At 42.7% G+C, this 19,195-nt stretch overlaps 10 non-coding genes across 10 annotated transcripts; all 10 read left to right on the forward strand.

The window, feature by feature from the left end:
• Positions 1-1,337: 1,337 nt before the first annotated feature.
• On the forward strand, positions 1,338-1,409 carry TRNAT-CGU (transfer RNA threonine (anticodon CGU)). Its single transcript has one exon. It is a non-coding gene; the product is annotated as a tRNA-Thr (tRNA).
• A 1,474-nt stretch (positions 1,410-2,883) lies between these two features.
• TRNAT-CGU (transfer RNA threonine (anticodon CGU)) lies at positions 2,884-2,955 on the forward strand. The gene has a single exon. It is a non-coding gene; the product is annotated as a tRNA-Thr (tRNA).
• Positions 2,956-4,434: 1,479 nt separating this feature from the next.
• On the forward strand, positions 4,435-4,506 carry TRNAT-CGU (transfer RNA threonine (anticodon CGU)). The gene has a single exon. It is a non-coding gene; the product is annotated as a tRNA-Thr (tRNA).
• A 1,474-nt stretch (positions 4,507-5,980) lies between these two features.
• TRNAT-CGU (transfer RNA threonine (anticodon CGU)) lies at positions 5,981-6,052 on the forward strand. Its single transcript has one exon. It is a non-coding gene; the product is annotated as a tRNA-Thr (tRNA).
• Positions 6,053-7,526: 1,474 nt separating this feature from the next.
• TRNAT-CGU (transfer RNA threonine (anticodon CGU)) lies at positions 7,527-7,598 on the forward strand. The gene has a single exon. It is a non-coding gene; the product is annotated as a tRNA-Thr (tRNA).
• A 1,474-nt stretch (positions 7,599-9,072) lies between these two features.
• TRNAT-CGU (transfer RNA threonine (anticodon CGU)) lies at positions 9,073-9,144 on the forward strand. Its single transcript has one exon. It is a non-coding gene; the product is annotated as a tRNA-Thr (tRNA).
• A 1,474-nt stretch (positions 9,145-10,618) lies between these two features.
• Positions 10,619-10,690, forward strand: TRNAT-CGU (transfer RNA threonine (anticodon CGU)). The gene has a single exon. It is a non-coding gene; the product is annotated as a tRNA-Thr (tRNA).
• A 1,479-nt stretch (positions 10,691-12,169) lies between these two features.
• Positions 12,170-12,241, forward strand: TRNAT-CGU (transfer RNA threonine (anticodon CGU)). The gene has a single exon. It is a non-coding gene; the product is annotated as a tRNA-Thr (tRNA).
• A 3,810-nt stretch (positions 12,242-16,051) lies between these two features.
• Positions 16,052-16,123, forward strand: TRNAT-CGU (transfer RNA threonine (anticodon CGU)). The gene has a single exon. It is a non-coding gene; the product is annotated as a tRNA-Thr (tRNA).
• A 1,776-nt stretch (positions 16,124-17,899) lies between these two features.
• On the forward strand, positions 17,900-17,971 carry TRNAT-CGU (transfer RNA threonine (anticodon CGU)). The gene has a single exon. It is a non-coding gene; the product is annotated as a tRNA-Thr (tRNA).
• The last annotated feature ends 1,224 nt before the right edge of the window (positions 17,972-19,195 follow it).

A 19,195-nucleotide genomic window follows, 5' to 3' on the forward strand; every position in this document is an offset into this window, starting at 1 on the left:
ATACTGAGCAAGACTAGTCCCAAATGTACTGGAGAGAAAGAGCAAAGATTGGGCTTTACTACAAGAATTAGGTTACAGCAGTGCAAGTGCAGCCAGCAGCAGGATATTAATAATCATGGATATTAGGTGTAACTGGTGTATGCCTAACTTTTATTTTATCTGGAGAGGGAGGTGTGGAGAATGTGAGTGATATAACGTGAGGTGGTTTAGGCGTACACTGTACTGCACTTAGGTTCTTTTACAGCAGTACAAAAAAACAAACACAAATAAAAGGTTCTCACGCCAAACATAACTTGTGTGCATTCTCACAGGGTGACATACAAAGCTGTGCCCTACAGAGGGCGCAGTGGCCCAAGTGGTAAGGCGTTGGTCTCGTAAATCAGATCATGGGTTCAATCCCCATCTGTGTATCAATCTTTATATCCAACCGAACGCTGTAAACATTTGTGATTATGGATGAATAGTGACCCATTTCACACCTCTTTTAGTTAGGTTTTTCCTCCAATTGTAAGGACATTTGTTCAGACTGGAACAACAAAAACCAATTAACAACTTCCCTACCGGTTTCTATACATATACGGCGGCAGGATGGCTTTCATTCACGAATAGCCGTATATGTACGATGCTCCTTTTAAGAGCCATAGCAGGCATGCGTGCTGCACGGCACGGAGACTCGATGTGCGTGGCCAGTAGGAATGATCACCGACAGCGACCCGCGATTGCAGGCATGAGAGGTGCAACGAGGATTTGTGTGTGTAAACCCTGTTCTGACACTGGAGGAGAAACAGATCGTCTGTTCCTACTAAGTAGGAACAGCGATCTGGCTCCACCTACAGTCAGTCACTTCCCTTAACAGTTTGAAACACTCCTAGGGAACACATTTAACCCCTTGATTGCCCCCTAGTGTTAACCCCTTCCCTACCAGTGACATTTACACAGCAATTAATGCATTTTTATAGCTCTGATCGCTGTGTAAATGTCGCTGGTCCTAAAAATGTGTCCGATGTGTCCGCCGCAATGTCGCAGGTCCGTTAAAAAATCGCAGATCGCCGCCATTACTGGTAAAAAAAAAAATAATAATAAAAATGCCATAAAACTATCCCCTATTTTGTAGACGACGCAGCGACGCAGTGCCGAATCGCAAAAAGTGCTCTGGTCAGGAAAGGGGGTAAAATCTTCTGGGGCTGAAGCGGTTACAAAATAGACCCAGGTCTTCGTCTGTGACCTTATCTCTTATCTCTTCCACTTTACTAAATATCGTCTTTGAAATCAAACAATGGATGGAAGATTCACATTGTGTTCTCACAGGATGACATAACACTGGCAGTCCTATAGAGGGCGCAGTGGCCAAGTGGTAAGGTGTTGGTCTCGTAAACCAAAGATCGTGGGTTCAATCCCCATCCGTGCCTCAATCTTTAAACCTAATCTACTGAGTGCTATAAAGATTTGTGGTAACGATAATCTGTGTGAGCTCAGCTTCTTTCTATAAGAATTATAAGACCACAGATGACATAACAGTGTAAAATTGGTCAGCAACAGAACAATTATACTGAGCAAGACTAGTCCCAAATGTACTGGAGAGAAAGAGCAAAGATTGGGCTTTACTACAAGAATTAGCTTACAGCAGTACAAGTGCAGCCAGCAGCAGGATATTAATAATCATGGATATTAGGTGTAACTGGTGTATGCCCAACTTTTATTTTATCTGGAGAGGGAAGTGTGGAGAATGTGAGTGATATAACGTGAGGTGGTTTAGGCGTACACTGTACTGCACTTAGGTTCTTTTACAGCAGTACAAAAAAACAAACACAAATAAAAGGTTCTCACGCCAAACATAACTTGTGTGCATTCTCACAGGGTGACATACAAAGCTGTGCCCTACAGAGGGCGCAGTGGCCCAAGTGGTAAGGCGTTGGTCTCGTAAATCAGATCATGGGTTCAATCCCCATCTGTGTATCAATCTTTATATCCAACCGAACGCTGTAAACATTTGTGATTATGGATGAATAGTGACCCATTTCACACCTCTTTTAGTTAGGTTTTTCCTCCAATTGTAAGGACATTTGTTCAGACTGGAACAACAAAAACCAATTAACAACTTCCCTACCGGTTTCTATACATATACGGCGGCAGGATGGCTTTCATTCACGAATAGCCGTATATGTACGATGCTCCTTTTAAGAGCCATAGCAGGCATGCGTGCTGCACGGCACGGAGACTCGATGTGCGTGGCCAGTAGGAATGATCACCGACAGCGACCCGCGATTGCAGGCATGAGAGGTGCAACGAGGATTTGTGTGTGTAAACCCTGTTCTGACAGGGGAGGAGAAACAGGTCGTCTGTTCCTACTAAGTAGGAACAGCGATCTGGCTCCACCTACAGTCAGTCACTTCCCCTAACAGTTTGAAACACTCCTAGGGAACACATTTAACCCCTTGATTGCCCCCTAGTGATAACCCCTTCCCTACCAGTGACATTTACACAGCAATTAATGCATTTTTATAGCTCTGATCGCTGTGTAAATGTCGCTGGTCCTAAAAATGTGTCCGATGTGTCCGCCGCAATGTCGCAGGTCCGTTAAAAAATCGCAGATCGCCGCCATTACTGGTAAAAAAAATAAATAATAATAAAAATGCCATAAAACTATCCCCTATTTTGTAGACGACGCAACGACGCAGTGCCGAATCGCAAAAAGTGCTCTGGTCAGGAAAGGGGGTAAAATCTTCTGGGGCTGAAGCGGTTAAAAAATAGACACAGGTCTTCGTCTGTGACCTTATCTCTATCTCTTCCACTTTACTAAATATCGTCTTTGAAATCAAACAATGGATGGAAGATTCACATTGTGTTCTCACAGGATGACATAACACAGTCAGTCCTATAGAGGGCGCAGTGGCCAAGTGGTAAGGCGTTGGTTTCGTAAACCAAAGATTGTGGGTTCAATCCCCATCTGTGCCTCAATCTTTATACCCAACCTATTCTACTGAGTGCTATAAACATTTGTGGTAACGATAATCTGTGTGAGCTCAGCTTCTTTCTATAAGAATTTTAAGACCACAGATGACATAACAGTGTAAAATTGGTCAGCAACAGAACAATTATACTGAGCAAGACTAGTCCCAAATGTACTGGAGAGAAAGAGCAAAGATTGGGCTTTACTACAAGAATTAGGTTACAGCAGTGCAAGTGCAGCCAGCAGCAGGATATTAATAATCATGGATATTAGGTGTAACTGGTGTATGCCCAACTTTTATTTTATCTGGAGAGGGAGAATGTGGAGAATGTGAGTGATATAAAGTGAGGTGGTTTAGGTGTACACTGTACTGCACTTAGGTTCTTTTACAGCAGTACAAAAAAACAAACACAAATAAAAGGTTCTCACGCCAAACATAACTTGTGTGCATTCTCACAGGGTGACATACAAAGCTGTGCCCTACAGAGGGCGCAGTGGCCCAAGTGGTAAGGCGTTGGTCTCGTAAATCAGATCATGGGTTCAATCCCCATCTGTGTATCAATCTTTATATCCAACCGAACGCTGTAAACATTTGTGATTATGGATGAATAGTGAGCCATTTCACACCTCTTTTAGTTAGGTTTTTCCTCCAATTGTAAGGACATTTGTTCAGACTGGAACAACAAATACCAATTAACAACTTCCCTACCGGTTTCTATACATATACGGCGGCAGGATGGCTTTCCTTCACGAATAGCCGTATATGTACGATGCTCCTTTTAAGAGCCATAGCAGGCATGCGTGCTGCACGGCACGGGGACTCGATGTGCGTGGCCAGCAGGAATGATCACCAACAGCGACCTGCGATTGCAGGCATGAGAGCTGCAACAAGGATTTGTGTGTGTAAACCCTGTTCTGACAGGGGAGGAGAAACAGATCGTCTGTTCCTACTAAGTAGGAACAGCGATCTGGCTCCACCTACAGTCAGTCACTTCCCCTAACAGTTTGAAACACTCATAGGGAACACATTTAACCCCTTGATTGCCCCCTAGTGTTAACCCCTTCCCTACCAGTGACATTTACACAGCAATTAATGCATTTTTATAGCTCTGATCGCTGTGTAAATGTCGCTGGTCCTAAAAATGTGTCCGATGTGTCCGCCGCAATGTCGCAGGTCCGTTAAAAAATCGCAGATCGCCGCCATTACTGGTAAAAAAAAAAAAATAATAAAAATGCCATAAAACTATCCCCTATTTTGTAGACGACGCAGCGACGCATTGCCGATTCGCAAAAAGTGCTCTGGTCAGGAAAGGGGGTAAAATCTTCTGGGGCTGAAGCGGTTAAAAAATAGACCCAGGTCTTCGTCTGTGACCTTATCTCTTATCTCTTCCACTTTACTAAATATCATCTTTGAAATCAAACAATGGATGGAAGATTCACATTGTGTTCTCACAGGATGACATAACACTGTCAGTCCTATAGAGGGCGCAGTGGCCAAGTGGTAAGGCGTTGGTCTCGTAAACCAAAGATCGTGGGTTCAATCCCCATCTATGCCTCAATATTTATACCTAATCTACTGAGTGCTATAAACATTTGTGGTAACGATAATCTGTGTGAGCTCAGCTTCTTTCTATAAGAATTATAAGACCACAGATGACATAACAGTGTAAAATTGGTCAGCAACAGAACAATTATACTGAGCAAGACTAGTCCCAAATGTACTGGAGAGAAAGAGCAAAGATTGGGCTTTACTACAAGAATTAGGTTACAGCAGTGCAAGTGCAGCCAGCAGCAGGATATTAATAATCATGGATATTAGGTGTAACTGGTGTATGCCCAACTTTTATTTTATCTGGAGAGGGAGGTGTGGAGAATGTGAGTGATATAACGTGAGGTGGTTTAGGCGTACACTGTACTGCACTTAGGTTCTTTTACAGCAGTACAAAAAAACAAACACAAATAAAAGGTTCTCACGCCAAACATAACTTGTGTGCATTCTCACAGGGTGACATACAAAGCTGTGCCCTACAGAGGGCGCAGTGGCCCAAGTGGTAAGGCGTTGGTCTCGTAAATCAGATCATGGGTTCAATCCCCATCTGTGTATCAATCTTTATATCCAACCGAACGCTGTAAACATTTGTGATTATGGATGAATAGTGACCCATTTCACACCTCTTTTAGTTAGGTTTTTCCTCCAATTGTAAGGACATTTGTTCAGACTGGAACAACAAAAACCAATTAACAACTTCCCTACCGGTTTCTATACATATACGGCGGCAGGATGGCTTTCATTCACGAATAGCCGTATATGTACGATGCTCCTTTTAAGAGCCATAGCAGGCATGCGTGCTGCACGGCACGGAGACTCGATGTGCGTGGCCAGTAGGAATGATCACCGACAGCGACCCGCGATTGCAGGCATGAGAGGTGCAACGAGGATTTGTGTGTGTAAACCCTGTTCTGACACTGGAGGAGAAACAGATCGTCTGTTCCTACTAAGTAGGAACAGCGATCTGGCTCCACCTACAGTCAGTCACTTCCCTTAACAGTTTGAAACACTCCTAGGGAACACATTTAACCCCTTGATTGCCCCCTAGTGTTAACCCCTTCCCTACCAGTGACATTTACACAGCAATTAATGCATTTTTATAGCTCTGATCGCTGTGTAAATGTCGCTGGTCCTAAAAATGTGTCCGATGTGTCCGCCGCAATGTCGCAGGTCCGTTAAAAAATCGCAGATCGCCGCCATTACTGGTAAAAAAAAAAATAATAATAAAAATGCCATAAAACTATCCCCTATTTTGTAGACGACGCAGCGATGCAGTGCCGAATCGCAAAAAGTGCTCTGGTCAGGAAAGGGGATAAAATCTTCTGGGGCTGAAGCGGTTAAAAAATAGACCCAGGTCTTCGTCTGTGACCTTATCTCTTATCTCTTCCACTTTACTAAATATCGTCTTTGAAATCAAACAATGGATGGAAGATTCACATTGTGTTCTCACAGGATGACATAACACTGTCAGTCCTATAGAGGGCGCAGTGGCCAAGTGGTAAGGCGTTGGTCTCGTAAACCAAAGATCGTGGGTTCAATCCCCATCTATGCCTCGATACTTATACCTAATCTACTGAGTGCTATAAACATTTGTGGTAACGATAATCTGTGTGAGCTCAGCTTCTTTCTATAAGAATTATAAGACCACAGATGACATAACAGTGTAAAATTGGTCAGCAACAGAACAATTATACTGAGCAAGACTAGTCCCAAATGTACTGGAGAGAAAGAGCAAAGATTGGGCTTTACTACAAGAATTAGGTTACAGCAGTGCAAGTGCAGCCAGCAGCAGGATATTAATAATCATGGATATTAGGTGTAACTGGTGTATGCCCAACTTTTATTTTATCTGGAGAGGGAGGTGTGGAGAATGTGAGTGATATAACGTGAGGTGGTTTAGGCGTACACTGTACTGCACTTAGGTTCTTTTACAGCAGTACAAAAAAACAAACACAAATAAAAGGTTCTCACGCCAAACATAACTTGTGTGCATTCTCACAGGGTGACATACAAAGCTGTGCCCTACAGAGGGCGCAGTGGCCCAAGTGGTAAGGCGTTGGTCTCGTAAATCAGATCATGGGTTCAATCCCCATCTGTGTATCAATCTTTATATCCAACCGAACGCTGTAAACATTTGTGATTATGGATGAATAGTGACCCATTTCACACCTCTTTTAGTTAGGTTTTTCCTCCAATTGTAAGGACATTTGTTCAGACTGGAACAACAAAAACCAATTAACAACTTCCCTACCGGTTTCTATACATATACGGCGGCAGGATGGCTTTCATTCACGAATAGCCGTATATGTACGATGCTCCTTTTAAGAGCCATAGCAGGCATGCGTGCTGCACGGCACGGAGACTCGATGTGCGTGGCCAGTAGGAATGATCACCGACAGCGACCCGCGATTGCAGGCATGAGAGGTGCAACGAGGATTTGTGTGTGTAAACCCTGTTCTGACACTGGAGGAGAAACAGATCGTCTGTTCCTACTAAGTAGGAACAGCGATCTGGCTCCACCTACAGTCAGTCACTTCCCTTAACAGTTTGAAACACTCCTAGGGAACACATTTAACCCCTTGATTGCCCCCTAGTGTTAACCCCTTCCCTACCAGTGACATTTACACAGCAATTAATGCATTTTTATAGCTCTGATCGCTGTGTAAATGTCGCTGGTCCTAAAAATGTGTCCGATGTGTCCGCCGCAATGTCGCAGGTCCGTTAAAAAATCGCAGATCGCCGCCATTACTGGTAAAAAAAAAAATAATAATAAAAATGCCATAAAACTATCCCCTATTTTGTAGACGACGCAGCGATGCAGTGCCGAATCGCAAAAAGTGCTCTGGTCAGGAAAGGGGGTAAAATCTTCTGGGGCTGAAGCGGTTAAAAAATAGACCCAGGTCTTCGTCTGTGACCTTATCTCTTATCTCTTCCACTTTACTAAATATCGTCTTTGAAATCAAACAATGGATGGAAGATTCACATTGTGTTCTCACAGGATGACATAACACTGTCAGTCCTATAGAGGGCGCAGTGGCCAAGTGGTAAGGCGTTGGTCTCGTAAACCAAAGATCGTGGGTTCAATCCCCATCTATGCCTCGATACTTATACCTAATCTACTGAGTGCTATAAACATTTGTGGTAACGATAATCTGTGTGAGCTCAGCTTCTTTCTATAAGAATTATAAGACCACAGATGACATAACAGTGTAAAATTGGTCAGCAACAGAACAATTATACTGAGCAAGACTAGTCCCAAATGTACTGGAGAGAAAGAGCAAAGATTGGGCTTTACTACAAGAATTAGGTTACAGCAGTGCAAGTGCAGCCAGCAGCAGGATATTAATAATCATGGATATTAGGTGTAACTGGTGTATGCCTAACTTTTATTTTATCTGGAGAGGGAGGTGTGGAGAATGTGAGTGATATAACGTGAGGTGGTTTAGGCGTACACTGTACTGCACTTAGGTTCTTTTACAGCAGTACAAAAAAACAAACACAAATAAAAGGTTCTCACGCCAAACATAACTTGTGTGCATTCTCACAGGGTGACATACAAAGCTGTGCCCTACAAAGGGCGCAGTGGCCCAAGTGGTAAGGCGTTGGTCTCGTAAATCAGATCATGGGTTCAATCCCCATCTGTGTATCAATCTTTATATCCAACCGAACGCTGTAAACATTTGTGATTATGGATGAATAGTGACCCATTTCACACCTCTTTTAGTTAGGTTTTTCCTCCAATTGTAAGGACATTTGTTCAGACTGGAACAACAAAAACCAATTAACAACTTCCCTACCGGTTTCTATACATATACGGCGGCAGGATGGCTTTCATTCACGAATAGCCGTATATGTACGATGCTCCTTTTAAGAGCCATAGCAGGCATGCGTGCTGCACGGCACGGAGACTCGATGTGCGTGGCCAGTAGGAATGATCACCGACAGCGACCCGCGATTGCAGGCATGAGAGGTGCAACGAGGATTTGTGTGTGTAAACCCTGTTCTGACACTGGAGGAGAAACAGATCGTCTGTTCCTACTAAGTAGGAACAGCGATCTGGCTCCACCTACAGTCAGTCACTTCCCTTAACAGTTTGAAACACTCCTAGGGAACACATTTAACCCCTTGATTGCCCCCTAGTGTTAACCCCTTCCCTACCAGTGACATTTACACAGCAATTAATGCATTTTTATAGCTCTGATCGCTGTGTAAATGTCGCTGGTCCTAAAAATGTGTCCGATGTGTCCGCCGCAATGTCGCAGGTCCGTTAAAAAATCGCAGATCGCCGCCATTACTGGTAAAAAAAAAAATAATAATAAAAATGCCATAAAACTATCCCCTATTTTGTAGACGACGCAGCGACGCAGTGCCGAATCGCAAAAAGTGCTCTGGTCAGGAAAGGGGGTAAAATCTTCTGGGGCTGAAGCGGTTACAAAATAGACCCAGGTCTTCGTCTGTGACCTTATCTCTTATCTCTTCCACTTTACTAAATATCGTCTTTGAAATCAAACAATGGATGGAAGATTCACATTGTGTTCTCACAGGATGACATAACACTGGCAGTCCTATAGAGGGCGCAGTGGCCAAGTGGTAAGGTGTTGGTCTCGTAAACCAAAGATCGTGGGTTCAATCCCCATCTGTGCCTCAATCTTTAAACCTAATCTACTGAGTGCTATAAAGATTTGTGGTAACGATAATCTGTGTGAGCTCAGCTTCTTTCTATAAGAATTATAAGACCACAGATGACATAACAGTGTAAAATTGGTCAGCAACAGAACAATTATACTGAGCAAGACTAGTCCCAAATGTACTGGAGAGAAAGAGCAAAGATTGGGCTTTACTACAAGAATTAGGTTACAGCAGTACAAGTGCAGCCAGCAGCAGGATATTAATAATCATGGATATTAGGTGTAACTGGTGTATGCCCAACTTTTATTTTATCTGGAGAGGGAAGTGTGGAGAATGTGAGTGATATAACGTGAGGTGGTTTAGGCGTACACTGTACTGCACTTAGGTTCTTTTACAGCAGTACAAAAAAACAAACACAAATAAAAGGTTCTCACGCCAAACATAACTTGTGTGCATTCTCACAGGGTGACATACAAAGCTGTGCCCTACAGAGGGCGCAGTGGCCCAAGTGGTAAGGCGTTGGTCTCGTAAATCAGATCATGGGTTCAATCCCCATCTGTGTATCAATCTTTATATCCAACCGAACGCTGTAAACATTTGTGATTATGGATGAATAGTGACCCATTTCACACCTCTTTTAGTTAGGTTTTTCCTCCAATTGTAAGGACATTTGTTCAGACTGGAACAACAAAAACCAATTAACAACTTCCCTACCGGTTTCTATACATATACGGCGGCAGGATGGCTTTCATTCACGAATAGCCGTATATGTACGATGCTCCTTTTAAGAGCCATAGCAGGCATGCGTGCTGCACGGCATGGAGACTCGATGTGCGTGGCCAGTAGGAATGATCACCGACAGCGACCCGCGATTGCAGGCATGAGAGGTGCAACGAGGATTTGTGTGTGTAAACCCTGTTCTGACAGGGGAGGAGAAACAGATCGTCTGTTCCTACTAAGTAGGAACAGCGATCTGGCTCCACCTACAGTCAGTCACTTCCCCTAACAGTTTGAAACACTCCTAGGGAACACATTTAACCCCTTGATTGCCCCCTAGTGATAACCCCTTCCCTACCAGTGACATTTACACAGCAATTAATGCATTTTTATAGCTCTGATCGCTGTGTAAATGTCGCTGGTCCTAAAAATGTGTCCGATGTGTCCGCCGCAATGTCGCAGGTCCGTTAAAAAATCGCAGATCGCCGCCATTACTGGTAAAAAAAATAAATAATAATAAAAATGCCATAAAACTATCCCCTATTTTGTAGACGACGCAACGACGCAGTGCCGAATCGCAAAAAGTGCTCTGGTCAGGAAAGGGGGTAAAATCTTCTGGGGCTGAAGCGGTTAAAAAATAGACACAGGTCTTCGTCTGTGACCTTATCTCTATCTCTTCCACTTTACTAAATATCGTCTTTGAAATCAAACAATGGATGGAAGATTCACATTGTGTTCTCACAGGATGACATAACACTGTCAGTCCTATAGAGGGCGCAGTGGCCAAGTGGTAAGGCGTTGGTTTCGTAAACCAAAGATTGTGGGTTCAATCCCCATCTGTGCCTCAATCTTTATACCCAACCTATTCTACTGAGTGCTATAAACATTTGTGGTAACGATAATCTGTGTGAGCTCAGCTTCTTTCTATAAGAATTTTAAGACCACAGATGACATAACAGTGTAAAATTGGTCAGCAACAGAACAATTATACTGAGCAAGACTAGTCCCAAATGTACTGGAGAGAAAGAGCAAAGATTGGGCTTTACTACAAGAATTAGGTTACAGCAGTGCAAGTGCAGCCAGCAGCAGGATATTAATAATCATGGATATTAGGTGTAACTGGTGTATGCCCAACTTTTATTTTATCTGGAGAGGGAGAATGTGGAGAATGTGAGTGATATAAAGTGAGGTGGTTTAGGTGTACACTGTACTGCACTTAGGTTCTTTTACAGCAGTACAAAAAAACAAACACAAATAAAAGGTTCTCACGCCAAACATAACTTGTGTGCATTCTCACAGGGTGACATACAAAGCTGTGCCCTACAGAGGGCGCAGTGGCCCAAGTGGTAAGGCGTTGGTCTCGTAAATCAGATCATGGGTTCAATCCCCATCTGTGTATCAATCTTTATATCCAACCGAACGCTGTAAACATTTGTGATTATGGATGAATAGTGAGCCATTTCACACCTCTTTTAGTTAGGTTTTTCCTCCAATTGTAAGGACATTTGTTCAGACTGGAACAACAAATACCAATTAACAACTTCCCTACCGGTTTCTATACATATACGGCGGCAGGATGGCTTTCCTTCACGAATAGCCGTATATGTACGATGCTCCTTTTAAGAGCCATAGCAGGCATGCGTGCTGCACGGCACGGGGACTCGATGTGCGTGGCCAGCAGGAATGATCACCAACAGCGACCTGCGATTGCAGGCATGAGAGCTGCAACAAGGATTTGTGTGTGTAAACCCTGTTCTGACAGGGGAGGAGAAACAGATCGTCTGTTCCTACTAAGTAGGAACAGCGATCTGGCTCCACCTACAGTCAGTCACTTCCCCTAACAGTTTGAAACACTCATAGGGAACACATTTAACCCCTTGATTGCCCCCTAGTGTTAACCCCTTCCCTACCAGTGACATTTACACAGCAATTAATGCATTTTTATAGCTCTGATCGCTGTGTAAATGTCGCTGGTCCTAAAAATGTGTCCGATGTGTCCGCCGCAATGTCGCAGGTCCGTTAAAAAATCGCAGATCGCCGCCATTACTGGTAAAAAAAAAAAAATAATAAAAATGCCATAAAACTATCCCCTATTTTGTAGACGACGCAGCGACGCATTGCCGATTCGCAAAAAGTGCTCTGGTCAGGAAAGGGGGTAAAATCTTCTGGGGCTGAAGCGGTTAAAAAATAGACCCAGGTCTTCGTCTGTGACCTTATCTCTTATCTCTTCCACTTTACTAAATATCATCTTTGAAATCAAACAATGGATGGAAGATTCACATTGTGTTCTCACAGGATGACATAACACTGTCAGTCCTATAGAGGGCGCAGTGGCCAAGTGGTAAGGCGTTGGTCTCGTAAACCAAAGATCGTGGGTTCAATCTCCATCTGTGCCTCAATCTTTATACCCAACCTACTCTACTGAGTGCTATAAACATTTGTGGTAACGATAATCTGTGTGAGCTCAGCTTCTTTCTATAAGAATTATAAGACCACAGATGACATAACACTGTAAAATTGGTCAGCAACAGAACAATTATACTGAGCAAGACTAGTCCCAAATGTACTGGAGAGAAAGAGCAAAGATTGGGCTTTACTACAAGAATTAGGTTACAGCAGTGCAAGTGCAGCCAGCAGCAGGATATTAATAATCATGGATATTAGGTGTAACTGGTGTATGCCCAACTTTTATTTTATCTGGAGAGGGAGGTGTGGAGAATGTGAGTGATATAACGTGAGGTGGTTTAGGTGTACACTGTACTGCACTTAGGTTCTTTTACAGCAGTACAAAAAAACAAACACAAATAAAAGGTTCTCATGCCAAACATAACTTGTGTGCATTCTCACAGGGTAACATACAAAGCTGTGTCCTACAGAGGGCGTAGTGGCCAAGTGTTAAGGCGTTGGTCTCGTAAATCAAATCATGGGTTCAATCCCCATCTGTGTATCAATCTTTATATCCAACCGAACGCTGTAAACATTTGTGATTATGGATGAATAGTGAGCCATTTCACACCTCTTTTAGTTAGGTTTTTCCTCCAATTGTAAGGACATTTGTTCAGACTGGAACAACAAATACCAATTAACCACTTCCCTACCGGCTTCTATACATAAACAGCGGCAGGATGGCTTTCCTGCATGAATCGCCGTATATGTACGATGCTCCTTTTAAGAGCCACAGCAGGCATGCCCGCTGCACGGCGCGGGGACTCGATGTGCGTGGCCAGCGGGAACGATCGCCGACGGCCACGCGCGATTGCAGGCATGAGAGCTGCAACGAGGATTTGTGTGTGTAAACCCTGTTCTGACAGGGGGGGAGAAACAGATCGTCTGTTCCTACTAAGTAGGAACAGCGATCTGGCTCCACCTACAGTCAGTCACATCCCCTAACATTTTGAAACACTCCCAGGGAACACATTTAACTCCTTGATTGCCCCCTAGTGTTAACCCCTTCCCTACCAGTGACATTTACACAGCAATTAATGCATTTTTATAGCTCTGATCACTGTGTAAATGTCGCTGGTCCTACAAATGTGTCCGATGTGTCCTCCATAATGTCGCAGTCCCGCTAAAAAATCGCAGATCGCCGCCATTACTGGTAAAAAAAAAAAAAGAATAATAAAAATGCTATAAAACTATCCCCTATTTTGTAAATGCTATAACTTTTGCGCAAACCAATCAATATATGCTTATTGCGATTTTTTTTTTACCAAAAATATGTAGAAGAATACATATCGGCCTAAACTGAGGAAAAAATGTGTTTTTTATATATTTTTTGGGGATATTTATTATAGAAAAAAGTAAAAAATATTGCTTTTTTTCAAAATTGTCTGTCTTTTTCTGTTTATAGCGCAAATTATAAAAACCGCAGAGGTGATCAAATACCACCAAAAGAAAGCTCTATTTGTGGGGGAAAAAGGGATGTAAATTTTGTTTAGGTACAACGTCGCATGACCACGCAATTGTCAGTTAAACAACACAGTGCTGAATCTCAAAAAGTGCTCTGGTCAGGAAAGGGGGTAAAATGTTCTGGGGCTGAAGCAGTTAAAAAATAGACCCAGGTCTTCGTCATTGACCTTATCTCTTATCTCTTCCACTTTACTAAATATCGTCTTTGAAATCAAACAATGGATGGAAGATTCACATTGTGTTCTCACAGGATGTCATATTTATTATTATTATTATTATACAGGATTTATATAGCGCCGACAGTTTACGCAGCGCTTTACAACAACATTAGGGCAGACAGTACAAGTACAATACAATTCAATACAGGAGGAATCAGAGGGCCCTGCTCGTTAGAGCTTACAATCTAGGACATATCACTGTCAGTCCAATAGAGAGTGCAGTGGCCAAGTGGTAAGGCGTTGGTCTAGTAAACCAAAGATCGTGGGTTCAATCCCCATCTGTGCCTCAATCTTTATACCTAATCTACTGAGTGCTTTAAACATTTGTGGTAACGATAATCTGTGTGAGCTCAGCTTCTTTCTATAAGAATTATAAGACCACAGATGACATAACAGTGTAAAATTGGTCAGCAACAGAACAATTATATTGAGCAAGACTAGTCCTAAATGTGCTGGAGGGAAAGAGCAAAGACTGGGGCTTTACTACAAGAATTAGGTTACAGCAGTGCAAGTGCAGCCAGCCGCAGGATATTAATAAGCATGGATATTAGGTGTAACTGGTGTATGCCTAACTTTTATTTTATCTGGAGAGGGAGGTGTGGATAATGTGAGTGATATAACGTGAGGTGGTTTAGGTGTACACTGTACTGCACTTAGGTTCTTTTACAGCAGTACAAAAAAACAAACACAAATAAAAGGTTCTCATGCCAAACATAACTTGTGTGCATTCTCACAGGGTGACATACAAAGCTGTGTGCTACAGAGGGCGTAGTGGCCAAGTGTTAAGGCGTTGGTCTCGTAAATCAGATCATGGGTTCAATCCCCATCTGTGTATCAATCTTTATATCCAACCGAACGCTGTAAACATTTGTGATTATGGATGAATAGTGAGCCATTTCACACCTCTTTTAGTTAGGTTTTTTCCTCCAATTGTAAGGACATTTGTTCAGACTGGAACAACAAATACCAATTAACCACTTCCCTACCGGCTTCTATACATATACGGCGGCAGGATGGCTTTCCTGCACGAATCGCCGTATATGTACGATGCTTCTTTTAAGAGCCATAGCAGGCATGCCCGCCGCACGGCGGGGGGGACTTGATGTGCGTGGCCAGCGGGAACGATCGCCGACGGCCACCTGCGGTTGCAGGCATGAGAGCTGCAACGAGGATTTGTGTGTGTAAACCCTGTTCTGACAGGGGAGGAGAAACAGATCGTCTGTTCCTACTAAGTAGGAACAGCGATCTGGCTCCACCTACAGTCAGTCACATCCCCTAACATTTTGAAACACTCCCAGGGAACACATTTAACTCCTTGATTGCCCCCAAGTGTTAACCCCTTCCCTACCAGTGACATGTACACAGCAATTAATGCATTTTTATAGCTCTGATCGCTGTGTAAATGTCGCTGGTCCTACAAATGTGTCCGATGTGTCCTCCGCAATGTCGCAGTCCCGCTAAAAAATCGCAGATCGCCGCCATTACTGGTAAAAAAAAAAAAAAAAGAATAATAAAAATGCCATAAAACTATCCCCTATTTTGTAGACGCTATAACTTTTGCGCAAACCAATCAATATATGCTTATTGCGATTTTTTTTTTACTAAAAATATGTAGAAGAATACATATCGGCCTAAACTGAGGAAAAAATGTGTTTTTTATATATTTTTTGGGGATATGTATTATAGAAAAAATAAAAAATATTGCTTTTTTTCAAAATTGTCTGTCTTTTTCTGTTTATAGCGCAAAATATAAAAACCACAGAGGTGATCAAATATCACCAAAAGAAAGCTCTATTTGTGGGGGAAAAAGGGATGTAAATTTTGTTTGGGTACAACGTCGCATGACCACGCAATTGTCAGTTAAACGACGCAGTGCTGAATCGCAAAAAGTGCTCTGGTCAGGAAAGGGGGTAAAATCTTCTGGGGCTGAAGCGGTTAAAAAATAGACCCAGGTATTCGTCTGTGACCTTATCTCTTATCTCTTCCACTTTACTAAATATCGTCTTTGAAATCAAACAATGGATGGAAGATTCACATTGTGTTCTCACAGGATGACATAACACTACCAGTCCAACAGAGGGCGCAGTGGCCAAGTGGTAAGGTGTTGGTCTCGTAAACCAAAGATCGTGGGTTCAATCCACATCTGTGCCTCAATCTTTATACCCAACCTAATCTACTGAATGCTATAAACATTTGTGGTAACGATAATCTGTGTGAGCTTAGCTTCTTTCTATAAGAATTATAAGACCACAGATGACATAACAGTGTAAAATTGGTCAGCAACAGAACAATTATACTGAGCAAGACTAGTCCAAAATGTACTGGAGAGAAAGAGCAAAGGCTGAGGCTTTACTACAATAATTAGGTTACAGCAGTGCAAGTACAGCCAGCAGAAGGATATTAATAATCGAGGATATTAGGTGTAACTGGTGTATGCCTAACTTTTATTTTATCTGGAGAGGGAGGTGTGGATAATGTGAGTGATATAACATGAGGTGGTTTAGGTGTACACTGTACTGCACTTAGGTTCTTTTACAGCAGTACAAAAAAAACAAGCACAAATAAAAGGTTCTCATGCCAAACATAACTTGTGTGCATTCTCACAGGGTGACATACAAAGCTGTGCCCTACAGAGGGCGCAGTGGCCAAGTGTTAAGGCGTTGGTCTCGTAAATCAGATCATGGGTTCAATCCCCATCTGTGTATCAATCTTTATATCCAACCGAACGCTGTAAACATTTGTGATTATGGATGAATAGTGAGCCATTTCACACCTCTTTTAGTTTGTAAGGACATTTGTTCAGACTGGAACAACAAATACCAATTAACCACTTCCCTACCGGCTTCTATACATATACGGCGGCAGGATGGCTTTCCTGCACGAATCGCCGTATATGTACGATGCTTCTTTTAAGAGCCATAGCAGGCATGCCCGCTGCACGGCGGGGGGGACTTGATGTGCGTGGCCAGCGGGAACGATCACCGATGGCCACCCGCCATTGCAGGCATGAGAGCTGCAACGAGGATTTGTGTGTGTAAGCCCTGTTCTGACAGGGGAGGAGAAACAGATCGTCTGTTCCTACTAAGTAGGAACAGCGATCTGGCTCCACCTACAGTCAGTCACATCCCCTAACATTTTGAAACACTCCCAGGGAACACATTTAACTCCTTGATTGCCCCCTAGTGTTAACCCCTTCCCTACCAGTGACATTTACACAGCAATTAATGCATTTTTATAGCTCTGATCGCTGTGTAAATGTCGCTGGTCCTAAAAATGTGTCCGATGTGTCCTCCGCAATGTCGCAGTCCCGCTAAAAAATCGCAGATCGCCGCCATTACTGGTAAAAAAAAAAAGAATAATAAAAATGCCATAAAACTATCCCCTATTTTGTAAATGCTATAACTTTTGCGCAAACCAATCAATATATGCTTTTTGCAATTTTTTTTTACCAAAAATATGTAGAAGAATACATATCGGCCTAAACTGAGGAAAAAATGTGTTTTTTATATATGTTTTGGGGATATTTATTATAGAAAAAAGTAAAAAATATTGCTTTTTTTCAAAATTGTCTGTCTTTTTCTGTTTATAGCGCAAAACATAAAAACCACAGAGGTGATCAAATACCACCAAAAGAAAGCTCTATTTGTGGGGAAAAAAGGGATGTAAATTGTGTTTGGGTACAACGTCGCATGACCACGCAATTGTCAGTTAAACAACACAGTGCTGAATCTCAAAAAGTGCTCTGGTCAGGAAAGGGGGTAAAATGTTCTGGGGCTGAAGCGGTTAAAAAATAGACCCAGGTCTTCGTCATTGACCTTATCTCTTATCTCTTCCACTTTACTAAATATCGTCTTTGAAATCAAACAATGGATGGAAGATTCACATTGTGTTCTCACAGGATGACATAACACTGTCAGTCCAATAGAGGGCGCAGTGGCCAAGTGGTAAGGCGTTGGTCTCGTAAACCAAAGATTGTGGGTTCAATCCCCATCTGTGCCTCAATCTTTATACCTCATCTACTGAGTGCTATAAACATTTGTGGTAACGATAATCTGTGTGAGCTCAGCTTCTTTCTATAAGAATTATAAGACCACAGATGACATAACAGTGTAAAATTGGTCAGCAACAGAACAATTATACTGAGCAAGACTAGTCCCAAATGTACTGGAGAGAAAGAGCAAAGACTGAGGCTTTACTACAAGAATTAGGTTACAGCAGTGCAAGTACAGCCAGCAGAAGGATATTAATAATCGTGGATATTAGGTGTAAATGGAGTATGCCTAACTTTTATTTTATCTGGAGAGGGAGGTGTGGATAATGTGAGTGATATAACGTGAGGTGGTTTAGGTGTACACTGTACTGCACTTAGGTTCTTTTACAGCAGTACAAAAAAACAAACACAAATAAAAGGTTCTCATGCCAAACATAACTTGTGTGAATTCTCACAGGGTGACATACAAAGCTGTGCCCTACAGAGGGCGCAGTGGCCAAGTGTTAAGGCGTTGGTCTCGTAAATCAGATCATGGGTTCAATCCTCATCTGTGTATCAATCTTTATATCCAACCGAACGCTGTAAACATTTGAGATTATGGATGAATAGTGACCCATTTCACACCTCTTTTAGTTAGGTTTTTCTTCCAATTGTAAGGACATTTGTTCAGACTGGAACAACAAATACCAATTAACCACTTCCCTACCGGCTTCTATACATATACGGCGGCAGGATGGCTTTCCTGCACGAATCGCCATATATGTACGATGCTCCTTTTAAGAGCCACAGCAGACATGCCCGCTACACGGCGGGGGAACTTGATGTGCGTGGCCAGCAGGAACGATCTCCGACGGCCACCCGCGATTGCAGGCATGAGAGGTGCAACAAGGATTTGTGTGTGTAAACCCTGTTCTGACAGGGGAGGAGAAACAGATCGTCTGTTCCTACTAAGTAGGAACAGCGATCTGGCTCCACCTACAGTCAGTCACATCCCCTAACAGTTTGAAACACTCCTAGGGAACACATTTAACCCCTTGATTGCCCCCTAGTGTTAACCCCTTCCCTACCAGTGACATTTACACAGCAATTAATGCATTTTTATAGCTCTGATCGCTGTGTAAATGTCGCTGGTCCTAAAAATGTGTCCGATGTGTCCTCCGCAATGTCGCAGTCCCGCTAAAAAATCGCAGATTGCCGCCATTACTGGTAAAAAAAAAAAAAGAATAATAAAA

This window comes from Aquarana catesbeiana, linkage group LG01 (genome assembly GCF_042186555.1).
Source record: "Aquarana catesbeiana isolate 2022-GZ linkage group LG01, ASM4218655v1, whole genome shotgun sequence".
NCBI classification, from domain to species: domain Eukaryota; kingdom Metazoa; phylum Chordata; class Amphibia; order Anura; family Ranidae; genus Aquarana; species Aquarana catesbeiana.